This window comes from Seriola aureovittata, chromosome 21, assembly GCF_021018895.1.
Source record: "Seriola aureovittata isolate HTS-2021-v1 ecotype China chromosome 21, ASM2101889v1, whole genome shotgun sequence".
NCBI classification, from domain to species: Eukaryota; Metazoa; Chordata; class Actinopteri; order Carangiformes; family Carangidae; genus Seriola; species Seriola aureovittata.
In genome coordinates this window covers 1,729,223-1,740,064 of record NC_079384.1, presented here as the reverse complement: position 1 = coordinate 1,740,064, position 10,842 = coordinate 1,729,223, and the positions used below count along the sequence as shown (strand labels likewise).

Below are 10,842 nucleotides of genomic sequence, written 5' to 3'. Positions count from 1 at the left end.
TATGACTTTTTTATGGCTTTTTATGCCTTACTATACTATGGCCTTTTATGAGTTTTTATGCCTTACTATACTATGACTTTTTTTTTATGACGTTTTATGCCTTACTATACTATGACTTTTTTATGACTTTTTATGCCTCATTATACTATGTTTTTTTCATGGCTTTTTATGCCTTACTATACTATGACTTTTTTATGACTTTTTATGCCTCATTATACTATGTTTTTTTCATGGCTTTTTATGCCTTACTATACTATGACTTTTTTATGACTTTTTATGCCTCATTATACTATGTTGTTTTTATGGCTTTTTATGCCTTACTATACCATGACTTTTTTATGAATTTTTATGCCTTACTATACTATGTTGTTTTTATGACTTTTTATTCCCTACTATACTGTGACTTTTTATGCCTTACTACACAATGTCGTTTTTATGACTTTTTATGCCTTACTATACCTTGACATTTTTATGACTTTTTATGCCTTACTATACTATGACCTTTTTATGCCTTACTATACTATGATGTTTTTATGACTTTTTATGACTTACTACACAATGTCGTTTTTATGACTTTTTATTCCCTACTATACTATGACTTTTTATGCCTTACTATACAATGTCGTTTTTATGACTTTTTATGCCTTACTATACTATGACTTTTTTATGACTTTTTATGCCTTATTATACTATGTTGTTTTTTTTGGCTTTTTATGCCTTACTATACTATGACTTTTTTATGAATTTTTATGCTTTACAATACTATGTTGTTTTTATGACTTTTCATGCCTTATTATACAATGACTTTTTTATGACTTTTTATGCCTTACTATACTATGACTTTTTATGCCTTACTATACAATGTCGTTTTTATGCCTTTTTATGCCTTAATATACTATGACTTTTTTATGACTTTTTATGCCTTACTATACTATGGCTTTTTTCATGCCTTACTATACTATGACTTTTTTATGACTTTTTATGCCTTACTATACTATGACTTTTTTATGAATTTTTATGCCTTACTATAATATGACTTTTTTCATGCCTTACTATACTATGACTTTTTTCATGCCTTACTATACTATGACTTTTTTATGAATTTTTATGCCTTACTATAATACGTTGTTTTTTTTGGCTTTTTATGCCTTACTATACTATGACTTTTTTATGAATTTTTATGCCTTATTATACTATGTTGTTTTTATGACTTTTTATGCCTTACTATGCTATGACATTTTTATGACTTTTATGCCTTACTATACTATGACCTTTTTATGGCTTATTATACTATCACGTTTTCAAGACTTTTTATGCCTTATTATACAATGACATTTTTATGACTTTTTATGCCTTATTATACTATGTCGTTTTTATGACTTTTTATGCCTTATTATACTATGTCGTTTTTATGACTTTTTATGCCTTACTATACAATGTCGTTTTTATGCCTTTTTATGCCTTACTATACTATGATGTTTTTTATGACTTTTTATGCCTTATTATACTATGTTGTTTTTATGGCTTTTTAGGCCTTATTATACAATGATTTTTTTATGACTTTTTATGCCTTACTATACTATGACTTTTTATGCCTTACTATACAATGTCGTTTTTATGCCTTATTATGTCTTAATATACTATGACTTTTTTATGACTTTTTATGCCTTACTATACTATGACTTTTTTCATGCCTTACTATACTATGACTTTTTTATGACTTTTTATGCCTTACTATGCTATGACATTTTTATGACTTTTATGCCTTACTATACTATGACCTTTTTATGGCTTATTATACTATCACGTTTTCAAGACTTTTTATGCCTTATTATACAATGACATTTTTATGACTTTTTATGCCTTATTATACTATGTCGTTTTTATGACTTTTTATGCCTTATTATACTATGTTGTTTTTATGCCTTTTTAGGCCTTATTATACAATGATTTTTTTATGACTTTTTATGCCTTACTATACTATGACTTTTTATGCCTTACTATACAATGTCGTTTTTATGCCTTATTATGTCTTAATATACTATGACTTTTTTATGACTTTTTATGCCTTACTATACTATGACTTTTTTCATGCCTTACTATACTATGACTTTTTTCATGCCTTACTATACTATGACTTTTTTATGACTTTTTATGCCTTACTATACTATGACTTTTTTTATTTCTTACTATTCTATGATGTTTTTATGCCTTTTTATGCCTTACTATTATATGATGTTTTTATGCCTTTTTATGCCTTAATATACTATAATATTTTTATGCCTTACTATACTATGTCGTTTTAATTACTTTATTATGCCTACATCATGCTATGTCGCTTTTATGCCTTTTCATGCCTTACTATACTATGACTTTTTTTTATTTCTTACTATTCTATGATGTTTTTTATGCGTTTTTATGCCTTACTATACTATAATATTTTTAATGCCTTACTATGCTATGATTTTTTTATGAATTTTTATGCCTTATAATACTATGTCGTTTTTATGACTTTTCATGCCTTACTATACTATGTCGTTTTTATGACTTTTTACGCCTTACTATACTATGACGTTTTTATGACTTTTTATGCCTTACTATACTATGTCGTTTTTATGACTTTTCATGCCTTACTATACTATGTCCGTTTTTATGACTTTTTATGCCTTACTATACTATGACTTTTTTATGACTTTTTATGCCTTACTATACTATAATATTTTTATGCCTTTTTATGTCTTACTATACTATGATGTTTTTATGCCCTTCCATGCTTTACTTTACAATGGCGTTTTATGGCTTTTTATGCCTTACTATACTATGTTTTTATGACTTTTTATGCCTCACTATACTATGACTTTTTTTATAAGTTTTTATGAATAGCTTTACTATGATGTTTTCATATCTTTTCATGCCTTACTGAAAAGAAGACTTCTTATGACAGAAAGATGAAAAAGTGAACACAATCAGACCAACAAGTCAACACTTCAATGTGGCTGGTTTTATTCGTGCACAAAGGACAGATCTGGTACAAGGCAGACCAAGGTCTCTCTGACTAATAAAAGTTTGGTTGCTTGTATGGTATTTTGCTCTCCGATGTGTGTGACAAACTGATGTTTCTCTGGAGATCTTCATGTCCATGTTTTTATGACTTTTCATGCCTTATTATACAATGACTTTTTTATGACTTTTTATGCCTTACTATACTATGACTTTTTATGCCTTACTATACAATGTCGTTTTTATGCCTTTTTATGCCTTACTATACTATGACTTTTTTATGACTTTTTATGCCTTACTATACTATGACTTTTTTTATTTCTTACTATTCTATGATGTTTTTATGCCTTTTTATGCCTTACTATTATATGATGTTTTTATGCCTTTTTATGCCTTAATATATATAATATTTTTATGCCTTACTATATATGTCGTTTTAATTACTTTATTATGCCTACATCATGCTATGTCGCTTTTATGCCTTTTCATGCCTTACTATACTATGACTTTTTTTTATTTCTTACTATTCTATGATGTATTTATGCGTTTTTATGCCTTACTATACTATAATATTTTTAATGCCTTACTATGCTATGATTTTTTTATGAATTTTTATGCCTTTTATACTATGTCGTTTTTATGACTTTTCATGCCTTACTATACTATGTCGTTTTTATGACTTTTTACGCCTTACTATACTATGACGTTTTTATGACTTTTTATGCCTTACTATACTATGTCGTTTTTATGACTTTTCATGCCTTACTATACTATGTCGTTTTTATGACTTTTCATGCCTTACTATACTATGTCGTTTTTATGACTTTTTATGCCTTACTATGCTATGACATTTTTATGACTTTTATGCCTTACTATACTATGACCTTTTTATGGCTTATTATACTATCACGTTTTCAAGACTTTTTATTGCCTTATTATACAATGACATTTTTATGACTTTTTATGCCTTATTATACTATGTCGTTTTTATGACTTTTTATGCTTATTATACTATGTTGTTTTATATGCCTTTTTAGGCCTTATTATACAATGATTTTTTTATGACTTTTTATGCCTTACTATACTATGACTTTTTATGCCTACTATACTATGTCGTTTTTATGCCTTATTATGTCTTAATATACTATGACTTTTTTATGACTTTTTATGCCTTACTATACTATGACTTTTTTCATGCCTTACTATTATATGATGTTTTTATGCCTTACTTACTATGACTTTTTTATGACTTTTTATGCCTTACTATACTATGACTTTTTTTATTTCTTACTATTCTATGATGTTTTTATGCCTTTTTATGCCTTACTATTATATGATGTTTTTATGCCTTTTTATGCCTTAATATACTATAATATTTTTATGCCTTACTATACTATGTCGTTTTAATTACTTTATTATGCCTACATCATGCTATGTCGCTTTTATGCCTTTTCATGCCTTACTATACTATGACTTTTTTTTATTTCTTACTATTCTATGATGTTTTTATGCGTTTTTATGCCTTACTATACTATAATATTTTTAATGCCTTACTATGCTATGATTTTTTATGAATTTTTATGCCTTATAATACTATGTCGTTTTTATGACTTTTCATGCCTTACTATACTATGTCGTTTTTATGACTTTTTACGCCTTACTATACTATGACGTTTTTATGACTTTTTATGCCTTACTATACTATGTCGTTTTTATGACTTTTCATGCCTTACTATACTATGTCGTTTTTATGACTTTTTATGCCTTACTATACTATGACTTTTTTATGACTTTTTATGCCTTACTATACTATAATATTTTTATGCCTTTTTATGTCTTACTATACTATGATGTTTTTATGCCCTTCCATGCTTTACTTTACAATGGCGTTTTATGGCTTTTTATGCCTTACTATACTATGTTTTTATGACTTTTTATGCCTCACTATACTATGACTTTTTTTATAAGTTTTTATGAATAGCTTTACTATGATGTTTTCATATCTTTTCATGCCTTACTGAAAAGAAGACTTCTTATGACAGAAAGATGAAAAAGTGAACACAATCAGACCAACAAGTCAACACTTCAATGTGGCTGGTTTTATTCGTGCACAAAGGACAGATCTGGTACAAGGCAGACCAAGGTCTCTCTGACTAATAAAAGTTTGGTTGCTTGTATGGTATTTTGCTCTCCGATGTGTGTGACAAACTGATGTTTCTCTGGAGATCTTCATGTCCATGTTTTTATGACTTTTTCATGCCTTACTATACTATGACTTTTTTATGACTTTTTATGCCTTACTATACTATGACTTTTTTTATTTCTTACTATTCTATGATGTTTTTATGCTTTTTATGCCTTACTATTATATGATGTTTTTATGCCTTTTTATGCCTTAATATACTATAATATTTTTATGCCTTTTTATGCCTTACTATACTATGTCGTTTTAATTACTTTATTATGCCTACATCATGCTATGTCGCTTTTATGCCTTTTCATGCCTTACTATACTATGACTTTTTTTTATTTCTTACTATTCTATGATGTTTTTATGCGTTTTTATGCCTTACTATACTATAATATTTTTAATGCCTTACTATGCTATGATTTTTTTATGAATTTTTATGCCTTACTATAACTATGTCGTTTTTATGACTTTTCATGCCTTACTTTACTATGTCGTTTTTATGACTTTTTATGCCTTACTATACTATGTCGTTTTTATGACTTTTTATGCCTTACTATACTATTCGTTTTTATGACTTTTCATGCCTTACTATACTATGTCGTTTTTATGACTTTTTATGCCTTATATACTATGACTTTTTTATGACTTTTTAATGCCTTACTATACTATAATATTTTTATGCCTTTTTATGTCTTACTATACTATGATGTTTTTATGCCCTTCCATGCTTTACTTTACAATGGCGTTTTATGGCTTTTTATGCCTTACTATACTATGTTTTTATGACTTTTTATGCCTCACTATACTATGACTTTTTTTATAAGTTTTTATGAATAGCTTTACTATGATGTTTTCATATCTTTTCATGCCTTACTGAAAAGAAGACTTCTTATGACAGAAAGATGAAAAAGTGAACACAATCAGACCAACAAGTCAACACTTCAATGTGGCTGGTTTTATTCGTGCACAAAGGACAGATCTGGTACAAGGCAGACCAAGGTCTCTCTGACTAATAAAAGTTTTGGTTGCTTGTATGGTATTTTGCTCTCCGATGTGTGTGACAAACTGATGTTTCTCTGGAGATCTTCATGTCCATGTTTTTATGACTTTTCATGCCTTATTATACAATGACTTTTTTATGACTTTTTATGCCTTACTATACTATGACTTTTTATGCCTTACTATACAATGTCGTTTTTATGCCTTTTTATGCCTTACTATACTATGACTTTTTTATGACTTTTTATGCCTTACTATACTATGACTTTTTTTATTTCTTACTATTCTATGATGTTTTTATGCCTTTTTATGCCTTACTATTATATGATGTTTTTATGCCTTTTTATGCCTTAATATACTATAATATTTTTATGCCTTACTATACTATGTCGTTTTAATTACTTTATTATGCCTACATCATGCTATGTCGCTTTTATGCCTTTTTATGCCTTACTATACTATGACTTTTTTTATTTCTTACTATTCTATGATGTTTTTATGCGTTTTTATGCCTTACTATACTATAATATTTTTAATGCCTTACTATGCTATGATTTTTTATGAATTTTTATGCCTTATAATACTATGTCGTTTTTATGACTTTTCATGCCTTACTATACTATGTCGTTTTTATGACTTTTTACGCCTTACTATACTATGACGTTTTTATGACTTTTTATGCCTTACTATACTATGTCGTTTTTATGACTTTTCATGCCTTACTATACTATGTCGTTTTTATGACTTTTTATGCCTTACTATACTATGACTTTTTTATGACTTTTTATGCCTTACTATACTATAATATTTTTATGCCTTTTTATGTCTTACTATACTATGATGTTTTTATGCCCTTCCATGCTTTACTTTACAATGGCGTTTTATGGCTTTTTATGCCTTACTATACTATGTTTTTATGACTTTTTATGCCTCACTATACTATGACTTTTTTTATAAGTTTTTATGAATAGCTTTACTATGATGTTTTCATATCTTTTCATGCCTTACTGAAAAGAAGACTTCTTATGACAGAAAGATGAAAAAGTGAACACAATCAGACCAACAAGTCAACACTTCAATGTGGCTGGTTTTATTCGTGCACAAAGGACAGATCTGGTACAAGGCAGACCAAGGTCTCTCTGACTAATAAAAGTTTGGTTGCTTGTATGGTATTTTGCTGTCCGATGTGTGTGACAAACTGATGTTTCTCTGGAGATCTTCATGTCCATGGGGTCTCATAGCTGTTATTGTCCTCCTTCAGAGCTGCTGAGATAATTCACCATCCATGGGGCTCTAACCACATAAGCAAACACAAACCTTAATCAATCTAATGAGGACCTCCATATGTTTCCTTAATATGCCAGTTTCATACACATATATACAGTCAAATATGATTTGTATTCTAAAGTAAAAGTTATATGCATGTAAAACAATAAATTTCTTACATTACTCTATGTCTTGCTATACTGTCGTTCTTATGCCTTATTATGCCTTACCATACGATTACGTTTTTGAGATGTTTTATCACATACTATACTATGATGTTTGTATTTCATTTCATACCTTACTGAAGAGATTACCTCTTATGAAAGAAAGATGAAAAAGTGAGCACAATTAGACCAACAAGTCAACACTTCAATGTAGCTGGTTTTATTAGTGCACAATGGACAGATCTGGTACAAGGCACACCAAGGTCTCTCTGAGTAATAAAAGTTTGGTTGCTTGTATGGTATTTTGCTCTCCGATGTGTGTAACAAGCTGATGTTGATCTGGAGATCTTCATGTCCATGGGGTCTCTTAGCTGTTACTTATCCTCCTTCAGAGCTGCTGAGATCATTCACCATCCATGGGGCTCTAACCATATGAGCAAACACAAACCTTAATCAATCTAATGAGGACCTCCATATGTTCCCTAAATATGCCAGTTTCATACAGATATATACAATCACACATGACTTGTACTCGAAAGTCAAAGTTAAATGCATGTAAAACAATGAATTTCTTACATTAATCTATGTCTTGCTATACTGTCATTCTTATGCCTTACTATATTCTTTTTATGCCTTACTATACTATGTTTTTTTTATTTTATTTTTTTTAAGTATATTTTTGGGGCTTTTTATGCCTTTAATGGACAGTATAGTGGAGAGTGACAGGAAACAGGAAAAAGAGAGTGGGAATGACATGCAGCAAAATGCTGTCCTATGCGGGATTTGAACCGGGGACGACGGCAGCAAGGACTGTAGCCTCTACACATTGGGCGCCTGCTTAGACCACTACGCTATACTATGTCGTTTTTATTCCTTTTTATGCCTTGCTGTACTATGACTTTTTTATGACTTTTAGTGCCTTACTTTACTATGTCGTTTTTGTAACTTTTTATGCCTTACTATACAATGTCGTTTTTATGACTTTTTATGCCTTACTATACTATGACTTTTTTATGACTTTTTATGCCTTACTATACTATGACTTTTTTATGACTTTTTATGCCTTACTATACAATGTCGTTTTTATGACTTTTCATGCCTTACTATACTATGACTTTTTATGCCTTACTATACTATGATTTTTTTATGCCTTACTATACAATATCGTTTTTATGACTTTTTATGCCTTACTATACTATGACTTTTTTATGACTTTTTATGCCTTACTATACTATGACTTTTTATGCCTTACTATACAATGTCATTTTTCTGACTTTTTATGCCTTACTATACTATGACTTTTTATGCCTTACTATACTATGACTTTTTTATGACTTTTTATGCCTTACTATACAATGTCGTTTTTATGACTTTTTATGCCTTACTATACAATGTCGTTTTTATGACTTTTTATGCCTTACTATACTATGACTTTTAATGCCTTACTATACAATGTTGTTTTTATGACTTTTTATGCCTTACTATACAATGTCGTTTTTATGACTTTTCATGCCTTACTATACTATGACTTTTTATGCCTTACTATACTATGATTTTTTTATGCCTTACTATACAATATCGTTTTTATGACTTTTTATGCCTTACTATACTATGACTTTTTTATGACTTTTTATGCCTTACTATACTATGACTTTCTATGCCTTACTATAGAATGTCGTTTTTATGACTTTTTATGCCTTACTATACTATGTCGTTTTTATGCCTTTTTATGCCTTACTATACTATGACTTTTAATGCCTTACTATACAATGTCGTTTTTATGACTTTTTATGCCTTACTATTGAATGTCGTTTTTATGTCTTTTTACGCCTTACTATACTATGATTTTTTATGTCTTACTATACTATGACTTTTTTATGACTTTTTATGCCTTACTATACAATGTCATTTTTCTGACTTTTTATGCCTTACTATACTATGACTTTTTATGCCTTACTATTACTATGACTTTTTTATGACTTTTTATGCCTTACTATACTAATGACTTTTTTATGGCCTTACTATACTATGTCATTTTTCTGACTTTTTATACCTCACTATACAATGTCGTTTTTATGACTTTTTATGCCTTACTATACTATGTCGTTTTTATGCCTTTTTATGCCTTACTATACTATGACTTTTAATGCCTTACTATACAATGTCATTTTTCTGACTTTTTATGCCTTACTATACTATGACTTTTTATGCCTTACTATACTATGATTTTTTTATGCCTTACTATACAATATCGTTTTTATGACTTTTTATGCCTTACTATACTATGACTTTTTTTATGACTTTTTATGCCTTACTATACTATGACTTTTTATGCCTTACTATACAATGTCATTTTTCTGACTTTTTATGCCTTACTATACTATGACTTTTTATGCCTTACTATACTATGACTTTCTTATGACTTTTTATGTCTTACTATAGAATGTCGTTTTTATGACTTTTTATGCCTTACTATACAATGTCGTTTTTATGACTTTTCATGCCTTACTATACTATGACTTTTTATGCCTTACTATACTATGACTTTTTTATGACTTTTTATGCCTTACTATACTATGACTTTCTATGCCTTACTATAGAATGTCGTTTTTATGACTTTTTATGCCTTACTATACTATGTCGTTTTTATGCCTTTTTATGCCTTACTATACTATGACTTTTAATGCCTTACTATACAATGTCGTTTTTATGACTTTTTATGCCTTACTATAGAATGTCGTTTTTATGTCTTTTTACGCCTTACTATACTATGATTTTTTATGCCTTACTATACTATGACTTTTTTATGACTTTTTATGCCTTACTATACAATGTCATTTTTCTGACTTTTTATGCCTTACTATACTATGACTTTTTATGCCTTACTATACTATGACTTTTTTATGACTTTTTATGCCTTACTATACTATGACTTTTTATGCCTTACTATACTATGTCATTTTTCTGACTTTTTATACCTCACTATACAATGTCGTTTTTATGACTTTTTATGCCTTACTATACAATATCGTTTTTATGACTTTTTATGCCTTACTATACTATGACTTTTAATGCCTTACTATACAATGTCGTTTTTATGACTTTTTATGCCTTACTATACTATGACTTTTTATGCCTTACTATACTTTTTATGCCTTTTTATGCCTTTTTATGCCTTACTATACAATGTCATTTTTCTGACTTTTTATGCCTTACTATACT

The 10,842-nt window shown here is 28.6% G+C and overlaps 1 long non-coding RNA gene across 1 annotated transcript in view; it reads right to left on the bottom strand.

Annotated features, from left to right (window-relative positions):
* Window positions 1–7,281: 7,281 nt before the first annotated feature.
* LOC130161984 (uncharacterized) overlaps window positions 7,282–10,842 on the bottom strand; it is a 50,645-nt gene continuing 47,084 nt past the window's right edge. The window contains exon 4 of the long non-coding RNA XR_008826208.1: window positions 7,282–8,044. This is a non-coding gene — a long non-coding RNA (uncharacterized LOC130161984). The remainder of the gene's footprint in view (window positions 8,045–10,842) is intronic.